The sequence below is a fragment of the Carassius auratus genome, chromosome 22, assembly GCF_003368295.1.
Source record: "Carassius auratus strain Wakin chromosome 22, ASM336829v1, whole genome shotgun sequence".
Taxonomy (NCBI): Eukaryota; Metazoa; Chordata; class Actinopteri; order Cypriniformes; family Cyprinidae; genus Carassius; species Carassius auratus.
In genome coordinates, this window is record NC_039264.1 from 17,727,189 (window position 1) to 17,753,183 (window position 25,995).

The following is a 25,995-nucleotide window of genomic DNA, read 5'->3' on the forward strand; positions in this document are numbered from 1 at the left end:
TTTCAAATTTCAGTTTTATTTCTCAAAGTGCTTACTGGCACGAGTGTCCTACACAATGTAATGGCAAAGCAACTGTGCAAATAGCAAAAACAATAGTATCTACTTTAGACTAGTTTACAGATTTTAAGGAATTATACATTTCTAAACCACTTTAATTTGTAGCAGACAAAAAATAAAAAGGAAAATTTTATCAAAGTCGAAGACACTTAAAAAAAAAAAAGTAAAAACAGTAACAAAAAAACAAAACAACATCACAAAAAAAAAATGAAACAAAACAGAACAATACAAACAAATACAAAAAATATATGGCACAACACAGTAAGAACAAAAAGAAAAACAAGAAAAAAAAAGAAAAAATATAAATAAGATAAAAAAAATACAATACAATCAAAACAAAGCAAAAACAAAACAAAACACTTCACGAAAAAACAAACAAAAAGGAAAATACAAAAAAACGAAACAAAGCCAAAACACAACAAAACACTTCACGAAAAAACAAACAAAAAAGCAAAACAAAAAAACTGAAAAAAGTATGACAAAATACAAACGCAACACAATATGAACAAAAAGAAACAGAAAAAGAAAACAAAATACAAAAATAAACAAACAAAAAAATGTAACAAAGCAAATTCATTATTTTCCTTAAATTTTTTTACAAACCATACCCCATAAAGTCTGTTTGAAATCTTTGCAAATTTATAAAAATAAAAGAAAAGAAAAATAAAATAAAAACTATTCATTACCGTAAGGCTCAAAATTGATCTCAGGTGCATCCTGTTTCTGCTGATCAGCCTTCACACAACTTGTTCATGACTCTTCCGGAGCCTCCTCACTCCTCATGGTGCAATTATTACAAGATGGCTGTGCTCGATCAGTTTCCGGGTCAAAGGATGGAGGATGAAGGAGCGAGGAAAAGCGGAGGGATATTGAGAAGCACCATTCGATTGGCCCAGCCACAGCGGCTTGAACACAGTCAAATATTTCTTGAGAAACCTGAAAATGTGTGTCTGCCCCATCCAACCTGACAGAGCTTGAGAGGTGAAGAGATGAGGGGAAGAATGGCAGATAATTGCCAACTGCTGATGAGCAAAGCTTGTCGCATCATACCCAAAACAATTCGAGGCTGTTATTGGTGCCAAAGGTGCTTCAACAAAGTACTGAGCAAAGGCTGTGAATATTATGCACTTATGTGAATCTTTATTTATTTTTCCATTTTTTTTTTTTTTTTTTCATTTTTTTTTTTTAGTACATTTGCAAAGATTTCAAACAAACTTCTTTTCAGGTGGACATTATGGGGTATTGTTTGTGGAATTCTGAGGAAAATAAAGGATTTAATCCATTTTGGAATAAGGCTGTAACATAACAAAACGTGGAAAAAGTGAAGCGATGTGAAAACTTTCCGGATGCACGGTAGACTCAACTGACAAGTCACGCAGAAGCAAATGTATTCTTTGCTCCTTTTTTTCAGCTTATTATTCCCTCTCAGTCTGTCTCGCTCTCTAGTCATTGAGCTGAGTTTACCGGTACGAGAGCACCTGCTGAGGTCCCATCATCCTCAGATGCATGCTGGGAAAATTCCTCAAGCTGGACGGAGGAGAATGCACTAATGGGCCGACGCTGTCCCAGAAACAGGGACGAAAGCATGATGCACATCGTGAGAAACACACACACACACACACACACACACACACACTGGTGTCTGAACTTCCACACACGTCCTTTTAGTGTGTGTACATTTAAAATAAAACCCATTATCCGACTGTTCTGTGTCTCAGCGGACCTCTACATACAGACCTGCTCAGCAACCCTCGACATCTTCAGTCTGCGTGCTGTTACCATGTTGGAAACAGGAGAACATGTTCGTGCTGACAGCAGTCGCATTAGGATCTAATTACCCTGAATGTTAAACACAGGTATCTTCAGCCTCGATAAATCACTCTGAACTTTCGCACAAACAAGAAAAAAACACTTGATTTTTTTATATGTAGAAGACAATATGGGATGAAGTATGCCCTAGGCATGCTTAACGCTTTTTATTGTGTGTGTGTGTGTGTGTGTGTCTCATTTTTGTCCCGAAAACGTACCGAAAAAGAAATCCGCATTCGTATGTTGCAACAGAAGGTGGCATTCAAAGTTTTAACTGGATTACGCCTAAAACGATCCAAAGATGGTGACGCCATTTACCAAATACACTTAAATGTCAAGGCCAATTTCATTTGTTTACCATTTTCTTCCGTGGTTGCCAGGGTGTTGCTGTTTGGTTGCTAGGGTGCTCTGAATGGTTATAGCATACTGTTATACAAGTTTTAAGGAGTTCTGAGTGATTGTGATGGTGTTGACACACAGTTGCTATGGTTCAGTGGTTCTAAGTGTTTTTTTGGGGGGGGGGTACTATACAATTGTTTGGGTGTTGTGGATGGTTGCAAGGGCATTGCAATGTGTTTTGGATATTTTTAGTATGTTTCTATACAATTGTTAGGCTGATGATACACAGGGCAACTTTTTGAGCAGTGTTGCAGGTCAAAGTGTCCAAATTTGTTACCCATTCTCAGTGGGAAAGTGCCAAAACAAACGTAGCATGTTGTTATACAGTTCTTAGGGTGTTCGGCTGTTACTCTGCAGTTGCGAAGCTTTTTCTGAGTGACATTCATGGTGTTTCCAGTCATTGGTTGGCAGGGCATTGATATCTGGTTTCTAAGGTGCTTCATGAGACTCAAGGATGTATTGTAATATGTTTCTCCATGAATCTGAGAGTGTGTGGGGTTTGTCCCAAAAACTCACACAAATACAAATCCCTTTGTATGTTGCAACAGAAGGTGAAAGTTATAACAGGATTACGCCTGAAAGATCACCAAATCCAAAGATGTCGATCCCATCTTTTCTTGAACTTGTGCATTTCAGCGAAACTTTGTTCTCTAGGGTTACTATCAGAAGCCTCGTTTGATGAAATGCTAAACCAGAGGGTTAAGCTTGGCTTTGTTAAGTGTGACTCTAAGACGAAGAAGGGTGAAGAGATGAAAAGGTTCAGCAAAATGCAATAAGGTCTCTATTGTACTGACTAATGCATTCATTACACACAACTGTAGTGTCGGCTATCTCTCCCGAATCGTTGCTGCTGAATTGATTATGCCAGCTGCTGAAATACTGGGGCTCAGAAATTAATATGTCAACGGAGTGGATTTATTGATCTGCTTTACTTAGTGCTCATTGCATTTCAAAGCAAAACCTCATCTGTCTTGCATCCAGTATCATTCAGATGGAATAACCCTTGATCCAAAACAAACAATTACCATGATACAAATTCACAGTCACTATCGAAATCCGCCAATGCAGTTGTCACTTGTGTAAATAACCATACTGTGTGGGAATGTAACTGTATTAAAGACTCAAATAAAGAACGGAGAACCATATTATGCTGCTGTGTGAACGTGGCTGTATTGTAATGCTGCACTTTCTTGCAATTTCAAATTTCTTTACATTTATATTTATGTATTTAATTTTATTTATAAATGTATACAATACTTGTTAAAACATATTGCTATACACACACACACACACACACACACACACACACACAGGTGCATCTCAAATTAGAAATTCAACTCGAATTGTGAAATTTGTGTATTAAATAAATTCAATGCACACAGACTGAAGTAGTTTAAGTCCTTGGGTTTTTTAATTGTGATGGTTTAGGCTCACATTTAACAAAAACTCACCAATCATCTCAACAAATTATAATACTTCAGTACTTGGTAGGGGCTCCCTTTGCTTTAATTACTGTCTCAATTCGGCGTGACATGGAGGTGATCAGTTTGTGGCACTGCTGAGGTGGTCTGGAAGCCCAGGTTTCTTTGACAGTGGCCTTCAGCTCATCTGCATTGTTTGGTCTCTTGTTTCTCATTTTCATCTTAACAATAGCCCATAGATTCTCTATGGAGTTCAGGTCTGGTGAGTTTGCTGGCCAGTCAAGCGCACCAACACCATGGTCATTTAACCAACTTTTGGTGCTTTTGGCAGTGTGGGCAGGTGTCAAATCCTGCTGGAAAATGAAATCAGCATCTTCCAAAAGCTGGTCAACAGAAGTAATCATGTAGGGCTCCAAAATGTCTTGGTAAACAGGACCAGCACCAGCAGATGACATTGCACCCAAAATCATCACAGTCTGTGAAAACTTAACATTAGACTTTAAGTAACTTGGGCTATGATCTTCTCCACCCTTCCTCCAGACTCTAGGACCTTGGTTTCCAAATGAAATACAAAACATGCTCTCATCTGAGAAGAGGACTTTGGACCACAGGGCAACACTCCAGTTCTTCTTCTCCTTAGCCCAGGTAAGACGCCTCTGACATTGTCTGTTCAGCGAATTCCTTAACAAGTCTGTGTGTGGTGGCTCTTAATGCTTTGACCCCAGCCTCAGTCCATTCCTTGTGAAGTTCACTCAAATTCTTGAATCGATTTTGCTTGACAATCCTCATAAGGCTGAGGTTCTCTCGGTTGGTTGTTCATCTTTTTCTTCCACACTTTTTCCTTCCACTCAACTTTCTGTTAACATGCTTGGATACAGCACTCTGTGAACAGCCAGCTTCTCTGGTAATTAATGTTTTTGGCTTACCCTGTGAAGGGTGTCAATGATTGTCTTCTGGACAACTGTCAGATCAGCAGTCTTCCCATGATTATGTAGCCTGGTGAACTAAACTGAGAAAGCTCAGGAAACCTTTGCAGGTGTTTTGCTGATTTGCATGTCACCATATTCTAATTTGTTGAGATTGTGAATTGGTGGGTTTTTGTTAAATGTGAGCCAAAATCATCACCATTAAAACAACCAAAGACTTAAACTACTTCAGTCTGTGTGCATTGAATTTATTTAATACACAGTTTTATTTAATAAATAGTTTCACAATTTGATTTGAATTACTGAAATAAATTAACTTTTCCATAACATTCAAATGTATTGAGATGCAACTGTGTGGGTATACATATGTGTGTGTTTGTGTGTAAAATTGTATATAAAAAATAAAAATAAAAATACTTCACCTTTAACATTTAAATTGAAGAATGATATCTTAGTGAAGTGAAGTGAAGTGAATCTGCACTTTTTTTATCTTTATATCCAGTTACATTAGTACTTTCTTGTGACATGCAGCTTTGGGAAGCAAAAATGTACAAAAAATGTGGGAATGCAAAATGAGTGCAAGGGTGGTGTGAAGCGCTCTTACCTCTCTTGCCAGGCCGTGGCTATGGCACATTGATTTTTCTCCAGCAGCTTGTTGTCTAATTGCCCTTATCAAAATCATGACCTGCTAAATGATGGTGTCTGTAATCTCACACTCTCTAGCCAGTGGGCATTGACATTTAGTCCGATTAATTATTGCAAACATCCAGAGAGAGAGCACAAGGGGCTCGTCTCAAAGGAAGACTAAAACAGAGAGACTTGGGGAGTTTTGAGTGTCACCATCTGTCGGCGTGAATAACCGCTACCCAGAGACTAGAGGCCGTGTTTACAAAGCCGGCTACGGGTGCTGGAACCAGATCAGCTTCACTTATCGCCAAACTGCTTAAAGTAGCTACAACTGAATCCAGACTGACAGAAACACAATCCAAGATCATCTCTCAAACTGGCAAACGAGTTTTTCTCACAGACTCACAATTCATCTAGTCATCATTCTGCTTTATACATGTATTAATTTTCTCAGGTGTGTGCGTAGACCCCCGCCAAATATCAGTCTTAAATTTAATTTAAAGAAACTCTAGGCAGTCAGAAAAGAAACATCAATTCATAACTAGATTTCTACATATTCTCAAGAAGAGGTTTTGTAAGGGTGTTGTGAATGGTTGACGGGGTGTTGTAAGTCACCAAATACACTTAAATGTTGAGGCTGTTTGCTTAGGATGTTGTTATACGTTTCAATGGTGTAAATGGTTAACAGTGTTGCTGCGCAGGGGCTAAAGTGTTTGTGAGTGGGTTTAAGGAGTGCTATGTAAATGTGATTGACAGAATGTTGCTATACCATTGTTAAATGGTTGCAAATAGTTTTAGGAGGTTGCTATATGAATATGATTGACAGGGTGTTGCTTCGTTAGTGCCAAGGTGTTGTGTATTCACTTAAATGTTAGCATCGCAGCTTACTTACTGTGTTCCCATGAAGTTGATAAACTGTTGCGAGTAGTTTTAAGCATATTTCTATGCAGTTATGGTTGAAAGGGCATTGTTATGTGGTTGCCAAGGTGCTGTGTTTTCAGGTGTTGCTAGAATGTAGAATGAACAATTGACTATATAAAATAGATTAACTTACCAATAATAATTTTAAAAAAAATTGTGTGTTTTACATGAATTTAGAAATATTTATAGATCGGTTATTTATTATGTGGTTTCACTGTTTGGATGGTGTTACTGTCTGCAAACAATGACAAATATTTTATCCAAAATCTGTGTTCACGCCACCTTATACAATTACTAAAGTTCATTAGCAATTAATATTTTTATGAAAACATGTTTTAAGTTTTGATTTACCACCACTGGCACGTCATCGGACCTGTGGTCGTCGAGGCCCCGAGGGGTGCCCCCCCAGCCGTCCCTTATTTCTCTGTATTGAAGGTGGCAACCCTAGTCAAGACTAACTTCATTTGTTTCTGAGTGAATGTAGTTGTCAGTAGCTGTGTTTCCGTTACCCTTCATATTGCGCAAATTAAAATTGCAAATTGAAAATACACTTAGTCGAAATGCGTCAATTTCGCAAAAGCTCCCATATATTGCAAAAACATTACGCTCGCATGAGGCAGTTTTTCAGACAATTGCAAAAAGGAATATTTTTAAACATGCAATGTTTACAGCAATTTACAGGTCACATGGCATATGTAATAAGTCATATGATCATTCTTCAGTGTACTATAACCTCCAAGAAAAACTTCATATTTGACCGCTCTCGAGAATAAGGAGCTTTCCCTGCCATTTATGTTTAGACAATTGACACTGTACACGTCTGCTGTGCAGTGTGGCTCTGATATGGCCACTGAAGCTGATTGCGTCCACTCTAGTCAAGCTTGTGTTTATTCCAGCCGCACCACGCATGTTCCTGAAGTGGCTCTCCATGCTGCTTTGGTAAAGATACATGCATGCGCCTCCTTTGAATAAATATAGCCATAATCGGTAAATCCGTTGCCATGACTTTTCACGAGAGGCAAAAGGTTACGTTTTAGTCACATAACATCGGTTAATGGAAACACTGCCATTTCACAATACTTATTTATTGACATTTATAAAATATCGCCAAACTTTCGCTCTAATCTGTAAAAGAAACGTGCCTAGCATGTTCCTATACAGATGTAAGGTTATTTAAAAATGTTGCTATGCAATTGTTCGACTTTTGTGAATGCATTTTATTATGCGATTTTTAGCATGTACATGGCAGTTGCCAGTGTGTTACTGTAAAATCTTCCAATCTGTAACGGCAAACTTCTCGAACCACAAATAGCAACCCACACAAGAGATGAACTGCCAAAATTAAGAAGTATTATTCAAATCCCTAACCCCAAGTATGAGCATAAGTAATAGTGATTCTTGCCATAGAAAACACCACTAGTAAGAGTATTGATAAACGATAAAATCGATAAAAAGTATTCAAACTATCTTATGAAAGAATAAATAATTTTATGTAGACATTTCAGGGATATAATAATAATAATTCTCAGACAGAACTGCTGTTACAACTAAACATCTACATTACCAATCACATTCTGTGACAAAACAACACAAGTGTGTAAAAAGGTCTTAGAAAGGAGTGAGAAGTATCAGTAAGTGCCTAAAGTGTTATCACAGATGTTATTGTTATGCTGTAGCTGTTGAGATTTTAATATTTAATTAGATTTTTTCTTTCTATTTTCCATAGCCAGTATAAATTGTTTTTTAAGACCTGTCTCATCTGCATTGTCGTTGTGTTGACAGCTTAGTCTCTCCATCCGGAGTAAGGGGTGGTCACACTAAAATTTGTATTCCATTGACTTTCATTCATGTGCATGCGAAGGCAGGAAACCGGAAATGCAGGCTTGTGCAAATTCGTTGTGTTCCAGCGCAAGTCTGGTATACTGGTAAAACTTGTGACCTGCGACTTTATGGGAAAAGGTGACCAATGCCCACAGATAATGACATAATGACTGCCTATCTATTTGTATTTTTCTATTCATGCATCTATCCATTTGCATTCCAACTTTAGAAACACTTCCTTCATCATGACTGCCCCATCAGGAATAGGCCTTTTAGGAAAGAAGAGATGATGTGTGGAAGATATAGAGAGGAATGGAAAGAAAGTGCAAACAGGGTCAGCGTAGCAGACCTACCATGTTGGACTTTTCCCTGAGAGCCTCAATCGATCCACAGTTGAAAAAAAAAGAACGAGAAAATTGAGAGCGGGGAGAGCGGAGGTCAGTGGTTCAGCTTTGTTTCTCGAGATGAAATGGAGTTCTGATGCATTTCCCAAAATCCATTCATACTGCTGGGCACAACAGCAAGCGCCGTGTAAAATCCTGTAGAGCTTGTTGATGTTGTTTGTCACTAATCGTAGTGCTATTCGCACGGCTGCTATTGAGCTCATGTGTTCAGACTCCTTTGGGTTTGTTTAGACATGTTACCCTGTTATTTTTTGTAAATGCCTAATTGTACAATTTACTGACCCAGCCACAGGCTTTTAAAACCAGCATTTTGTCAAAGACACAAGCAGCAATTTAAAGCTGTTTATCAGGGATGAGCGGTAACACTGTGATGTAACCAGGCACATTTCAATAGGATTCCAGGGTCTGTTCAAACCGAACACGACAAAGCAGTATCAGTCATGCAACACAGCCTAGTACAATGCTTCCCTTTCTGAGAAAATTTGCCCATATTTGCAACACCTTCAGACAGCTATTTTGGGCATTTGTAAATTTGAAAAAAAAATATATATATATATATATATATTTTTTTTTTTTTTTTCAGGATAGACCAACCAGTTCGCATGTGAAGTCCTAATGGTGTGTGCACACCAAAAGTGAAGTGAATATTTGCATCACCTTAGCACTCTAGATTACTCAAGCAATGTTTGTTGTGTCATTCGAGCAACCAGATGTCAATAATTTTCAACTTTTCAACCAACTACTTTGGGTGTGGTTCACTTTCACACTGGCCTTTTTGCAAGAGAACCAGAAATTGAAAACAAAACCACACATGTGCTTAGGGTCATCCATTCATTGGTTCATCCATTTAACCGTACCAGAGTAGAAGCAGACCGAGACCACCTCTTCAACTGGGTCTTGGTGCGGTTTGGTCTGCACCCGAGTGCAACTGCTATATACACACCTGCCCAAAAGATCCACACCAAAGGGGGAAATTAACTTTAATTAGATTGAACCAAACAAGACAGGTGTGAATACACCCTCTGTATTCATCAGGAATGATACCTCAGTCCAACATATGCATGGAAATATTTGACGCGACATATTGCAGTTTACCATTTTTTTTTTGTAATGTGTATATGTGAGATGTTAAATTTAAACAAAGACATATAAATTAAATTCGAATGTTATTATTTTGCATCAGATGGATTTAGTGTAATTATTTAGCTTAAATCAGTTCAGTGTTGGCTCAGTTCAGAAAATAACAGTGTGAAGCAAGGATATTTTCGTTAACGAAAATGATTGATGGAAAAACTATTTCGTAAACTGAAATAATGCCAAACCTGAACAACTAAAACTAACAACAGTTATCGAAAAACTGACTAAAATAAGATAGTAATTATCAAAAATAATTGTTTTCATAATCGTTACGTTCTCACTCCTTGGTGGAAAAATGTATGAGCTGTGTGGCAGTTTAGGGCTGGCGCATTGGTGATAGCCAACGAGAGAGCAAGTATCACCTACCATATGTTGCATGCTTCTATAGCTGAAACTTGGCAGCCACAAAAATGCTACGTAAGCAGAATACGTCACCCATATTCTTTGTTTTTCACTGTGAAACAGAACGCATGCCAGGAGAGCCTGCTGCCAGTGTCGATTGTTCTCAATTTGTTTTCCTTCTCGTCTTGTTTGCCCTCGCACGTCTCCGTGAGATCTCGTGTCACTGTGAAATTGTTCCTATAATTGCTTAGTGTACGCGTTCAGAGGATTATAAGGCTAAAAATTGGTTGAATCTTCATGTCTGTGCTCTCCCATGGTTTTAAAATCATTGAAGATTTGAAAATTGTCTAGTGTGCAGCTAGTTTTAAGCAGGCCAGAAGCTGAAAGTGAAGAAACTCCATCAGGTGAAGAAACCTTGACCTGAACAAACATGGTGCATTAGGCTGTAGAGTTGTAAAGAGTTGTCTAGCAGGTTGAAATATGAAGGCTGTGCTGCTGTTCAGCCAGTGGTCTCCTGTGCAAAGGGCGTAAATCTTAAATTCAGGATGGACAGATTCAGGGTGTGCATAAGCAGACTCTGTCCTTATTCTGTCCTAACTCTAGCAACTAGGTCAGTCTTTGTGTTTGTGTGCGTGTTTCTCGGAGGGAAATTAGTTTGTTTTTATGTTAGCACAGTCTTGTGGAAATGCTGCGGATGAACAATGAGCAACACACCTTTCCCTTTTATGGAATACATAAGTAGTCAAACTTCTGTATTATCCTGAGTACCTCTGTGGTGACAATGAAAAATATGTCTGTCTTATTAATTCCATTGTGTTGTGGCTTATTTTCATTGTGTTGTGCATTCCTGAAGCACATATTGGTCGCAAAGTACATCTCAAATCCCTCTGCAGATCAATATAATTGCTCTGAAATTACACAAACATGATTCCTCCGGGATAAAACGACTGAAAATGTTTGAAGATAATCAATTCATCCGATTATCCTACTGAAAAATAACTACAGTTCCTCTTTGCATAGTGAAAAATAAACAACACTTTTAACTCGCCAAGATTAGCAGTCTCGCATTACGTGTTTGCCAGTTGAAAATCGACAGTTCATTAAGGTGAACATATTTCCATAAGTCAGAGGAAGATCAAGATTCATGGGTTCCCTTGGGGTATCCATAACCATTAAGCATGAAAGATAAAAAAGAGAGAGAATATTCATGTAGAATTTGCATATCGCAAGAGTTTGACCTCTTGCATGTCAACATCTCATTAATTCCACCAGTTCATCAATCTGTCACCGTCTCTGTTCCTCTTTCTGCCTCTATTGGCTTTTAAAGAAGGTATTTAATGCCGAATTTATATATTCAGCATTGCGCGTTATTGTGTAACCTTCCACAAAGATGCCCCTCAGAATGTTTTAAACATGAGAAGATGGATTTGTGTACTTATTCTAGATTAAGTTTAATTTATCTTTCTAGGCGCCGTTCAAATCATTCATTTTGGTTTCATTAAGTCACCCAAGGTTGTTCCTTTGCATGTCATTGATGTATTTTCACTTTAAGCTGAAGAATAAAAACTCTCTTTAACAACTTTGTAGTTCTTTATAGAAATCTAAGACCAAATGGAAGCCAAGTTTTTGTTTAGCAGATGGGTTTGAATCCTGCCTTTTTTTATTTAAAAAAACGATTATATTTTTAGTGAGTTTAATAAGCTGAAACAACTTTCACAGTCAATTTGACTGGTTAATTGTCACTTTAGGCTACTTTTTTTAATTGTAATGAATATCCAAATTAATAACATTTTTATTACATAAATTTTTACGCCATTTTAGATGTAATTTGGAACCACTGAAAATATGATTTAAAAAAATAAGAATCTCAGGGGCTGCTAGTTTTTGGTTTTATCACATCAGTTCTCCGTTTTCTCCTCGAGAAGCTACAGTTCTTGTGTAGAGCTGGTTATGTATATAATCTGAGATGCTTCGGAGCAAATCAAATGAGTGATGGCAAACGGTTTGGTTTTGAAGTGCAGACCCCACCCACCCCTATCTCACACACGTAATTATCTCCTCTTTCTCCATATACCATAGACTGGAGGGAATCGTTTCCATGACAATGCTCTTGTCTGACTGTTAAATGGAAGCAGAAGATATTCTAGATGCATCCGAGGCGCCTATACATATGAAAAAAAAAAAAAAAACACGCTCTGCATTCTGATCAGAGGACGGCTTTCAGACAGCCTTCAGAGGAGAGGCGTCCTGTAATCAAAGAGCTGTGAAAGAGTGAATGAGTAAAAGTATTTTCCATCTGAAGCCAGGTGACGCTCTCCTTACACGGTGGTCTGCTCAGAGGAGGTTAATGGGTTTTAATGACAAAAATGTAGGAGGGTTCTGCCCTTTTGCCACTCTGTCTAATGCTGAGGACCCCTACTGTTCTCCTAATGGTCACAGAGGGAGAGAGAGAGAGAGCAATACCAGGTTGTATCGCCCAGAGGCTAATAGCAGACACGACCACATTAGCCGTGTCCTGTGCCATCTCTTCCCAGCAGAGCTCTGTGGCGAGAGAGGATATTAAACTGTCCCAACAGGTGCTGCGTACTGTACAAACCCACCAGCTCTGTAACACCTGCATTCCCATTCAGTACGCTATGTGCAATAATACAAATATTTCAATCTGAAGCCAGAGATGGAAGTATTTGTATTTAAATACATATTTAGTTTTCTCTACATTTCATCTAGTTTTTCTACATTATATAAACGACCCTTTGATCATTAATGTTTATTGTGTACACACAAGGGTGATTAAAGATGAATGAGGATCGTTTCATCAATTTTTAATAAATCTTTGATCATTATCTGTGATAACTCTGTGATAAAAAATAATCTCTTTCTCTTTCACTCTTTGATAATGATGTAATATATATTTAGCATGTAAACAAAGATGAATGATAAAAGTTATAATTATGATAAACATCTACGATAGACTTCGTCATTGTTTTTCATAGTTTTTTTTATGTAATCGCGTTATTTAGACGTGTATGACCATTGCACACGCATCTCATGTCTTTTGCAGTGTCGTGCCACTATTTTAAGATGCCGTGTCAAGTTAAAAGAACTTCAGCTTTTACACACAGTGCCACTCATCATGTCAGTTCCAAAACAGTGGACGGATCCGAAGACTTTAGAGGCGTTGCAAGATTTTGTGGACAGTAGCAAGTTGGCAGTGGTTTTATTTGACAGCAACATGGCATAGAAGACAGTCTGCGACAAGCTCGTTTTAAAATGATCTCTGAACTCTGCATCTCACGTTTTAGACACAAAGATGTGTTCTGTGTGAACAGCCCCTAACTCTGATTGAAAGCCTATAGTGTACCGCCTCACTGCCTACATAAACAGCTGCCTTTGAAAGGCAGTCTGCTATCTTAAATGATGACTAGATTCTGGTATATATTCAAGTCTTGAACCACTACACTTGTTGGATTCTTGTGTCAGTAAAACAGATGCCCTTAACATCCGTTTGGAGAATACGAGTTAAGGGCACCGTCCACTGTGTATTACCATAAGGCCTATTCAGATGGTAATTGTTATTCATTGGGATGTGAGGTAATTTTTTTATCACTTACTGCCGTCCAAATTGGACCCTGAAGGAAATACCGTCATAGGCGATATACATATTGTATTTCGGATGGAAAATTTGATCTAATTACCAACTCTCGACAAACAACAGGGTTCTGAGGTAATTACATTCTCATCTATATCAACATTTCTGAGTTTACAAAGAGGATCAGGCTCCAAAATATTTGCTTTTAGCAGTGCTAAGCATTTAAAGAAACCATTTGACAATTATAAAATAGCTATTTTTTTAATATTTTTTTTTTAATTAGATTAGACATGTGCCGATATTCGGTAATGCGATATATCACGGTAATGAATATGCACAATATTGTTATCGTAGACACTTCTAAATACCGTGAAAAATTATATATTACAAATTATTCAGAATTTGGAATGCACTTTAAGAATACTTTTCTCATCAGCTGGTAAAACTGCACAACAGTGCTGTATGCTGCTTGAAAGAGCGCGTGTGCTCTGTTGTAAACAAGCATGCATGAGAAGAACATTGGGAACATGTGAGAGAGGCGCTGAATGAAAGCACATTCACTCTCTGACAGAAGATGGCGCTTAACTGCAGAGAATGCAGCGCTTACCCTGGAAACCCCATAAATAAAGCTGCTGCTCTTATTTCTAAAACATTTAAATCGATTAAGATTTGTAGATTTGCTGTGTTGGTCGTCACAGCGCCAAATACTTAAATATGTAGACTTACTAGGCCATTTATTTTCAAACTTTTTTTTTTTTTTTACATTTTAATCTGGACTACAACATACCCTAGATATTGTTCACACTTTACATTAGGGCTTCATTAGTTAACATTAGTTAATTCATTAGTTAACAAACTGCCAATGAAAAATTCTTCTGAACATTCGTTAATCTTAGGCATTCCAATATATAACACACTGTTAAAATCGAAAGCTGCAACTGTGTCATTTCATGAGCTAACATCAACTAAGAGTATTTGAACTAAGAGTAACTATTTCTCATTCTGAATGTTATTGCATTAACTAAGATTGACTAATGATATATTTTTGTAAAGTGATACCTATTGGTCTTCATAGTTCTTTGCACGTTTATATATTTTTCTGTATTGCTATATTGCAAAGTTATTTTTGTTATAAGAAAAAGTTATTAAACCTGTTATACTGTATTATGACCATTTTAATTTTTTTTTTATTTTTTTTAACTAAATTTCAATATCGTGATAATACTGTATACTGTGGTAAAAGCATTAGCAATTAATCGCAACATGAAAATATGATACCGGCATATCCCTAAATTAGATTATGTATATTATTTGCGATGGTTTCTAAGTCCTTATTTATCATCTCCATGGACCTTCTGCTGTCTCTTTATGGACCCGTGGTTGAAAATGGTTTCAAATAAATAGGTTTAATAGGTAAAAAAAAAAAATTTAAGCCCTGTGGACATCTATGATTTACTGTGGTAATCAGCACAGATAGAGACGATATATCTTAAACTGGAAACTTTCCTCAATCGTGAGTTTTATCACGTAAAGAGCAAATGTTCCTACACGGACGTCAGGCTGAGAAACAATTACAGCCCAAACAAGGCTGGAAACTGGATTTTATCGCTTAGTACTGTTACACTGTGATCTTTTTCTATAATGTGTAAACACATAGTATGTTCTAAATGGATTTAATGCAGAGTGTTCCATGAATGACTAACAGCTGTCATCATCCACTCCACATTGTTCTCAATTAATTTCCCCATTATTAGCTCCTGTGGTGGCCGCGCTCTGAGCAATAGCAATTGTGTAAGTGGTATTATTCACCGTGGCTTGATTAAGGATCGCCGCTCTGAGAGCTTCTGGTTGTGGATTTGAGTTGACAACAATAGATTGTGAGTATGGGGACACTGGGCTGTTCATGATGTCAGTCTAATACAACTCTTGCACTAGTGCACGGCTCAACTGTCAAAAAAAATGTACTCCACCCTCTCGTGCTCCTCATGATATGTCCCTGGTAATGTGTGCACGCTGATGTGTTTACTCAACCTTGTGTAATCAGGATGTGACTGCCCACGATCTGATGCAGCGCGAAGATGCACACCAACTCCAATTGCCAAATGAACCATACTCAGGCTAATATATTTGAGTTGCAGCCTTGCAACATACTTTACGATCTGTTGGACTGGTCCATACTGGAGAAATGAAGAGCACGGGTGTGTTGTGCTCCAGGAAAACACACTGAGCTAATAGAGAGAGCCTTGAAACATAATGAGCGTGAGCCGTTTGTCCAGGATGCGAGATCGTGATATGATCTACACTCAAAACCCAATATGTGTGTCGTGCCTGAAATGTTATTAACGTGGTCTAATACTTTCAGTCTACTTTATTGACATGGTGTTCTCCCTTTAGTTGCATTTAAACAAAACAGACTAGATTAAACAAGGAACTTTGATTAATTTCTTTCAACGCTAATCCATGAGAAGACTCCATTAAACATAGTTGGCTGTAAATGCGGTGGTTTTTCCATTGGGAGCGTGTCGCACAAATTCAACCTCAATACAAGCGGAAGTCAGAGAAGCATTAGAAGAGTATGTTCTTGCCTTGTGGCTATTTTAGGAGCTTTTAGTGGGATGTGACAGGGTTTGTAAATCCTCTGTTTGTAGTTGCATCTTGATGGGTAATAGTTGAGTGTGCATGTGAAAAAAAAAAAAAAGTGGGCGCTTCCCTCCTTGAATGATAATGATGTTGCAGTAGGTTGCCTGGATACAAACCATGTGAAATCATTGGGGGTATCAGAGGTTGCAGCATATACGCGGATCCCCTTTGTAACAGTGTGTTGCGATATGCATTCAATACGCAGAACAAAATTACCGCCTCACTGATATCAATTTACGACAACAATTTGTGGACAAAACACAGAATTGGTTTAAAGGCACACTGGAGTCTGGAGCGCTCTGCCCTGACCGGGTAATTGAGTTTTTGCCGTTAGCAATGGGACGAGATGTTATGAAATCTCAAAATAACATCCAAAACACAATAACACACTGATATTGAAATTCTTTTCAGATGTGATTACTGTACCTTCTTAAAAGAAACTTCAGGAGCAATTTGCATAATAAAAAAATGCATGTGCCATGAGTGGGAGGGGTGTTATTTTTTAGTTTTCTAAGTCTATGACCACATGACGTAGTGTGTGTGTACTGTACTTCAATTTAATCAAATGTCATGAAGTCTTAGGCGGAAAGCTCAAGCTAATTGCTGATAGGCTGTCCCAATCAGTGGCGCCTGCACAATCCAATCACGTTTGAGAGGGAAACAACAAATTGAGGTTTTCCGAGATTTTTAATTTTTCCGTCCACACAGAGACGCGTTTCTCTGTATATGCACAGATTTTTTTATAGGATAGGCATTTCGTCCACGCGGATCCGTTTTTTTGGAAGAGTGGAACCGATATTTTTTTAAACCGGGTCCCAGAGTGGATAAATTTGAAAACGCCGCCTTTGCGTTTTCGTGTGGACAGCGAATCCGTATATTTTCTGAAACGATGACGTCATCAGCCCACGTCTCCCCCCTAGTCAGACACCTCTACGTCACGTAACAGCAACAAAAACATGAACAAACACTGAACGATTGTCTTTTTATTAACTAACATTAACACAGATTAATAAATGTATTGTTCCAGGTTCGTTTGTGTACTACGCTCAAGGTTTATGAGCATAGTCCATGTCTTCTCCATTTTAAGTGTATCTCTGTGGCAGAATTACAGCGCCACATGCTGGTCTGGCATGTATACTATACATCGTTTTGTGGTTTCGTGTATACGCGGATATCTCTTGAGATGAGGAAAAAAGAGATTGGATGGGGGTAAACTCTGTCTCCGTGTGGACGGGCCCGAAGAAGTAACGGGTACTTACGGTTATGGATAAAAATGTAGCGGAGTAAAGAGTACAATATTTGCCTTTCAAATGTACTTGAGTAAAGTCATGAGTACTCCCCAAAAATGATACTCGAGTAAAGTACAGATCCCTCAAAATTGTACTTAAGTAATAAACTCAAGTAAATGTAATCAGTTACTGTCTGGCTCTGGTGTTGATGTTAGTTAATAAAAAGACAATCGTTCAGTGTTTGTTCATGTTTTTGTTGCTGTTACGTGACGTAGAGGTGTCTGACTAGGGGCGAGACGTGGGCTGATGACGTCTTGAAATCTTGATGTCCCAGATTACCCCCCCCCCCCCCCCCCCCGACAGAAGTGAGCTTCTCCAGAGTACAAGGTAAATCCCATGTGAATGTTAAAAGCACTCTCTGACAACCCAAGGCCTCCATATTCCTAATAACCAGCATCCATTAGCAATGAGGTTTAGCTACAAATTCGCACCATTGGCAAAGCCATTAAATTTAGTGCATACATGGTAATGAGTGAAGTTTGCATTTTGCCATGCTGCATTGTTTTTGCCTCCATTTCAGCTTCTATTTTTGGCAAAACAGTCTTTTCTGCCACACGGAGGTTCATTACTAAAGTGCATCTAGCCAATTACACACTGCTGCTTCAATTAACATCAAGTTTGTCTATCACGCCTGGGACATTCCTATTTTTTTTTAGTCTTTACTTTTTTTTTTCTTTTTTTTTTAAAGAAATGTTGGCATGTAAGTTGATATCTCTATTTAAATTTCTTGGGGAAAAATTTTTAAAATTGATTGATAGATTAATAAAATAAACACTGAAAACATAGTTATAAATCTCTTCAAGTGCCAAATTCAAGTGAAATAAATATGACTTTTTAATAAAACAGTCTTTTTAGGGACTGCTACATAATTCATAATTTAAATCCCAAGAAGAGTGATCCTCACAGGTTTACCTGACGTAAGCAATGTGAGCATATTAAATGAAAGACATTCAATCGCTCTACTAAAACATCTGTCTAATAATATTGGAAGTGTCTTATCTGACATGGATATTCTGTCTGCTTGGAAAGAGGTTAAATGACAGACAAGACGCAGGCAAATCTATAAACTGATTATCAATTAACATCAACAGTATTCTCAAGAAAACAGGTTTTGAAGAAACTATTATAACTACTGTTGCACTGAATTACATTTTAATGGGTGTCTAAAGTGTCTTCTTTTTTTACATTTTAAAGCTGCATTAAAATCCAAAGATCTGTCACGAAGGAGAGTTGCGAGGCACGAACACTGTTCATGGTCTCCATTAATTTGTGCTTGTAGTAGTTTAATGTGTATATATTTTGAAAGCATTGAATTGCTTTAGAAATCGCTACTCATTCGATTCTTAGCGTTTTAAATCAATTAAGGTCCGAAATTGATGATTCACGATTCAAAAATCCATGTTTCAAGATTGATGCATATACATCATCAGGGTTTGTAATCGATGCATCGAGAAAATGAGTGAATCATTAGACCCCTAAAATATATATATATATATATATATATATATATATATATATATATATATATATATATATATATATATATATATATATATATATATACACACACACACACATTTTTTTCTGTACATTTTTAATTATTAATAATGTAAAAAAGAAGCTAGCATTTGCTCTGAGGGTTGCCTTGAGCTAGTTGTTCCCACTTGATGCAAGCTGTTGTATCTTATATAAAGATAATTGTTTTGATCATTGTGTACTTATACCATCCACAAAACATTGTTTAAATATTAATAAAACACACAGCTCAAAGTAGTTATGGATTCACTGCACTTCTAATTCCTCAATTGTTTAGTCCCGTGTTTAGCGACACGTGAGCCTGGAGCTAATATGTTTAACCACCATCTAACTTGCACAAGAGATGTTTTAATGTACTTTGGTGACGCATTTTCAATGCAGAGAGCACGACTGACATGTTACAGCAGCTCTAAATAAATAATTGTGTCTAAATAAATCAATAATTCATCATAAAACGTGGCTGGGTCTGTCCAGCATGCTGTATTAGACAGATAAACCCATGTTTTTGGGGAAATAGTAGAAAGTGTTATGGCCTGCACTTGTATATATATTTTAAACCTGCGCAGGATGATGGGTCAAACTCATAATTCACATAATGCAGCTGATTGGTTTCTTTTCGCATCAGGAGTCAAATTTGCTGCTCAACATTCAAATGCTCTGTTAGCGCTCGTTGTAGCATTTGCAGCATGCTTCAGCAACCCTCCACCTCCCCCAGCTCCACCTGTATAGGTCTGCAACGGGGTGATTAATGTATGTTATATATGGGGTTATTCATATAAGTTATGTGTGCAGCAGCAGTATTTCCTACATGCTCACAGCAGCATGTCTGTGGACGTATTAGCAGTAATGAATCTCGGTACTTGCTCTGCCTAAGCAGCAGATCTATTCCACCAAGACCCAACACATTTACACTGCCATGTTTACTACCACGCTGAACTCTCAGAGCTGTCATAACATATCTGTCATTGTTTTGATGCCTGAAAAACCCTATTTTGTCGGCTGAAAACCCTATTTTGTCTCTGACCAATATATCATAGTTTTTAATTTTCTGTTGTAACTCCACTTTCAAACTAGCTGAGCACATTTCTAAAAACTTCTCCCAAGTTTAAAGTACAGTATATTTGGATGGGAGATTGGACAAGTGGACTGGATGGGATCCAGAGGGTATTAACGCAGAATACTGGCATATTCAGACAGAACCTGTTGTGGGTAATGGAGGTTCGGGGAGACTTTTCAATAAATAGCACACCATCTGTAGCAGGATGTCGATCCAGGTGATGGCTCATCTCTTAACGCCCAATGCTTTCACCAGGCTTTGTTTGGGACTACTTCATGGATTTAGGATTCAATTGTACAATTGTGTGCATCTATATGATGTTGACAAGGTTATTTAAAACGTTGTGTGTGTTGTGACATCAATATTTCATTCTTCAATAAAAAGACGGTGTTTACCATTGTTTACTGACTTTTTGAAGCTTTTTGAGGTGATGACGGCAATGACAGACACGGCCAAGTGTTTGATTTCAAGTTTCTTCAATTTACTTTGACATTTTCATGATAAATAAACTCAATGTGTTATTGAATAAAGCATAGCTCTTCATGACATCAGCAAAGTCAAGGTCATGTTTGAATGTTTGTTGCTGCAATCAAGAGAGATGTGTAACATGAGTTATGAATGCACTGTACATCATACTGCATTTATTGCACTGAATGCTTTAAAAGTAATGAAATGTTTCAGTAAACATCAAAACAGTGCCATGGATATTTTAAATAAGATTGCACCTGAATAAGAATGTATAGATTTATTTCTAATATAAATGATATTAATAAAAATGTATACATGTAAATGCATTTCAATATATACTGTATGAGTGTGTATGAATTGCCTTTAGCTAGTTGTTCCCACTTGATGCAAGCTTTTGTATCTAATGTGAAGACAATTGTTTTGATCATTGTGTACTTCTACCTTACACAAAACTTTGTTTAAATATTAATAAAACACACAGCTCAAAGTAGTAATGGACTCACTTCTCTTCTAATTCCTCAATTGTTTAGTCCAGTGTTTAGCGACACGTGAGCCTGGAGCTACTATGTGTTTAAACACAATTCAACTTGAGATGATTTAATGTACTTTGGTGAAGCATTTTCAATGCAGAGAGCACGACTGACATGTTACAGCAGCTCTAAATAAATCATTGTGTCTAAATAAATCAATAATTCAAACATATAAATGTGTCTGTGTCTGTCCAGCATGCTGTGTAAGAGAGATAGACTCATATTGGGGGAAAATTGCAGGCAGTGTAATGGCCAGGAGGCGTGAAAAGTACAAAGAAACTAAAGGACTGCAATAGAGGTCATGTGACCTGTGTTGCACTTCAGCGAGATGGACACAGCACAATGTCCCCTCATGGAGCCATTCGGAGCCAGAAAAGCACAGGTACAACAAACAAGGGAATGTAATAAAATAGAAAAAAATGGATTTTTCATGAAATATGTGCAAAGAATAAAAAAAAAAAAAAAAGCCCAATAAGTTTTTATATATATGGTTATAAATAGTAGAATATTCTTTATGCTTTAGTATAGTTGTTCACTCTATCATACCAAAATCTGGATACTTCAAGAATAATAAAACCATATTTTATAATCTCTCAGCATCCATTACAATTTAGTAAATTAAGTAAAATGAAGTAAATGTAAAATGAGTCAAAAAACGACATCTGCAATTTAATTGCAAGAAAATTAAGCAACAAAACCACTGCAACCGAAATATCACAGTTTTTTGTTCATAACGATTTGCATAGTAATTGTTTTCATAATATTAATATTACTTTATGCTAAAATGTAATGAATTGTTTTAAATGCGTTTCGTGCTGTCTCCAGGTGAATACAGTGCAGATAATTCAACTCTCCTCTGTCTACATCAAGGTCGAGTGAAGTCTCGACTCCTCATAGACACACTCCACTGGACAACAATTCACTTCAATTCTGAGATACCTTGAACTAAAATGCCACCAGAAATGGCTAGAAAGCTGAAAAACAAAGAGCGGCCATGCGGACGTGAAATACGTGAACTGATTGAGCTGATGGTAGGGTAAATCCTGACCATCTGCCTGAACCAGGGAAGAAACATCTTGGTGAAATCGACAGGAAGATTGTTTTAGCTTCTCCTCAATCATTCAGAGATGTAGGTGGTGGTTATGACTCCCTTACCAAGCAGCTGCAGAGTAGAGTTGACAACACGAAAAGGGGGGAAATCTCACTTTACCTGAAAAAAAAAAAAGACATTCAGCGCAAGTGAGGGAAAAGATGACAAGAGTGGATACCTATGGTTGTATAAATTGGGAACCAAAGCGGTTGCCGCCAGATAAAACTGAAGAAACCCGATGTAGATGTGCACAAGAAGAATTAAAGAACATGCACAAAAAAACAAAAGCAAGAACACAGAAAGTACTGAAATAAAATGCTGGCAACTTTCTGCACTCAGAGAAGCAACATAATAAATGGAATGAAGAGTGGCCATATGTGTTGAAGATGTGCTGGATAAGGTTTCACATTAAAGAGCTAACAGGTACGGATGCAGACAGAGAAGCTGTGGCAAGTAAATGTAAAAAGAGTCATTTCCTACCTCATGTCCCATGAGAAGAATAGTAAAATGGAGGATAATCTTAGCAGGCATGGAAATCGCCAAAGCAAAGCATCTAGATGCTGATCTTCCCGGATGCGTGATGCTGCTTCTGAAATATTTCAATGAAGAACAGGCCGAGATGTTCCTGATGGTTGATGAGACGACGAGGACTGCCCAGCACACCTTGCATCGTTATGTGTGCTATGATTATTCCCAATTGATCCCAATTGTCATTTCAAACTTTTGTTCATTTTCAAAACACTGATATTTGTTGAAAGTTGTCAGCTGTATATATGTCCATACACTGAAGGTGAATGGTAGACAACAAGTTGACGCTCTATCATCAATGTTATCAACATGTTTAATCCAAGGCTTCTGAACAAATGTGTGCACTTTATATGACAAGTAGATTGATTATTATGGTTAGAGTATCAAATTATAACCCATATTAGTTTACATCCATACACAAAAGTGACTTTACAGCCTTGTATTGAGAGTTAGATTGTTACAACTGCATTTTTATAGTGATTGCACAGGTACAGAGTGTAGATTAATGAGAAACAAAATCATTTAAATTGTAGTATCAGGTTGCTATAACTAAATTTATACGGTTTTTTTTTTCCAACTCATATTTAAGAAGTAATTGATAAATAAACTATGTGTAATTGTATCTAAATATGCTTCATTCATTGAATAAAACCAACAAATTGTTCATGAAATGTGCAAATAAAACAACAATAACCATTATACACACACATACACACACACATATATATAATATCAGGGGCGTTCCCAAAAAAAAAATGGATTACAAAATAATCGATACTGCAAACATAATTCACAAATATTACTAAATATGGCATTAAAAGTACAAAAACTTGATTTTTATAAAGTAACAGTCAAACAGTGACACCTTTAAACTGTTTATATCTTCCAAGTTATTTTGAAATGAATAAAATATTTGTGGTTGTTCATGCATTTCTGAAATTGACATTTTCTTATGTATTACAAGTTGGAGTGGAAATTTTAAGAACATTATTAGGCTAATTTCTACCTTTTTTTCTACATTTGAGCTCACTCTGTGTAGCACGCGCAGTGGCTGTACTTTTGTGCTGTGGGCGAAGGCGGACTGATTAACTAATATTGTTTCGGGAAGCTGTGCATAGCAGTTAGATATTAGCTCATGCGATAACACGCACAATGTACGAGCACTGTCAGAAGATAAAAGACAAAGGGAAATGATTCTGGAGGGTGGAGGGCTGCTGAGCTCCAGATACTCCACAAATGCGTCAGCACTAATAAGCTGAAAAACATCGGCCAATAGGATATCCGGAGAGCGTCTGCGTCACAATCACAACCTAATGACACTATGTAGATGACTAAACCTTGAATCGAGTGTGGATAAAGTGGTTTATAGAGCAACACAGCTGTCAGCAACACACGTTGATGGTTAGGGTAACAGATGAAGCGGCTTTTAAAATAAGAAATAGTTTCAAATTGCATATTCCTGATCTTGTTGTGCACTATTTTGCAATGTTTTTAACAGCACTGCATTGATTTAGCTCCATTTTGAAAGCTATAACACCATCCAATCAAAGATTCTCAACTAAATAACTTGTTTTAGGGCTAATAAGAAGTTTTCAATGGGAAAAAAGGAGGCTTTGTGCATATTGCATTGGCATACCAAATGTGATTCTCTTACTATGCACACGAGAACACAGCGCTCTTCTTAATTAGCTGTGAAGTGTGAATTTAGCTAAAGTGACTCTGGAAGAACGTAATTGACAAAATGGCTCTTGTTTGGCAGGAACGGGTGGTTGGGTGTTTGGGAAGCATAGAGGTACTAATGCATCCAACGGTGCATCAAAAATCAGAGTGGGCTACAGAGGCGGCAAAAAAATGCTCTTCACAATTTAAAACATCTAATGTAGAATCACACGTTCATTATGATAGCCCTCCACAGCCACACAGCAAATAAAGAGCCACTCAACTTAACAATCAAGAGGGCAACATTCAATCCATAATGGATGGCAGTTATGTACATGCATACATATACATGCATACACACACACACACACACACACACACACACACACACACATTTATATATTAGTGCTGGGCAACAGTTAATTTTTTATCACGATTAATCGCATGATCATCTATGATTAATCGCTATTAATCACACCGTTATGCACAAAACTAATGATGCATTTAAAAGTAGTGTATTGTGCACTTTTTAATTTAAAAGTACTGCTATATGAACAAAAGTGTAATAACATTTGGTTTGCAAACCTTTTAAACAAATTGTTATATATTACATAATATATTCTTATTCTGTAAAATATAACCAAAGTAAATAAATATACATAAAACAAACATTAACTAAAGTGAAATAAAATATTTTTAAAAAGTTATTTGTTTTTACTTGATAAAAAAGAACCTTTCTGACTATTCTTGTTCTATTAATTATAATTTAGTTTAACTTGATGTTCTAAAATAACTAAAACCAAAATAATAATAAAAAACCTATACAGACAAAAAAAGTAAAAAATAAAAACTGAAATTATAAAACTTTAAATATTACTTAAAATGCTAGTATCTAAATTATACTAAAATAAAACCGATAATAATTGCACTTTCATACTTTGCTATTTATTTTCTTTTTCATCATCATCAAAATTGCTTGTTTGAGTTCTTTTGATAAAGAGTCGGCTTTATACTTCTCAGTCAGAATGACACTAAATTAGACACCAAATTGAAAGCAGACTGACGTTTTTCATATTATAATTTGTCACTGAAGTCTCATTTTTAATGCAGCTTTTAGGAACTAGTTAATTATAATAAGCACATCCATAACTAGGCATGACACGAGTCACAATATATAGCCTGATGGGCCGGATGCGACAGTTGGAGCACTATGCCATAATTAAACCTTTATTTAACTTGAAATCAGCTGCAGTCCTTTAAAACTCTGTGATTAACTGATGGTGCTATTAAATGCATCATTTCTGTGCTGCATCATTTCATGCTTTGAGAAAAAAAAAAAATGTGAAAAGAAACAAACTAATTGCTTGTGTAAAATTAATTTCCAAAATGGAGCATTTTTGACCTCGGGGTTATGGCACATTTACAGGCCCATCTCTGCTGATGACTGCCCTCTGTCTTTACACCCTCTAGTCAATTATTCTGTGTTTATGAGTGTGTGTGTATGAGTCTGTGTGTGTGTGTTTTGGTGATTGCGGAGGAAGGTTGAGGTCTGGGATTCAGACAGTGAGAACATCAGGGTCGCCATATGAATTTAGAGTCTTGCGTTGACTGATATGGGAAACAGAAAGAGGAAGTGTATGTCAGTACTGAGTAAACTGATGTGATTGAATGGTGTAATAGTACTGGACACCATGTACTTCGCTAATGAAATGCACATTGTACCTATTGTTTGGAGATTTGGAGAA

General features: G+C 37.1%; 1 long non-coding RNA gene across 1 annotated transcript; it reads left to right on the plus strand.

The window, feature by feature from the left end:
- The first annotated feature begins 571 nt into the window (after positions 1–571).
- Positions 572–24,598, plus strand: LOC113039865 (uncharacterized). Its single transcript, XR_003275093.1, has 3 exons — positions 572–1,913; positions 21,169–21,355; positions 21,799–24,598. It is a non-coding gene; the product is annotated as an uncharacterized LOC113039865 (long non-coding RNA).
- The last annotated feature ends 1,397 nt before the right edge of the window (positions 24,599–25,995 follow it).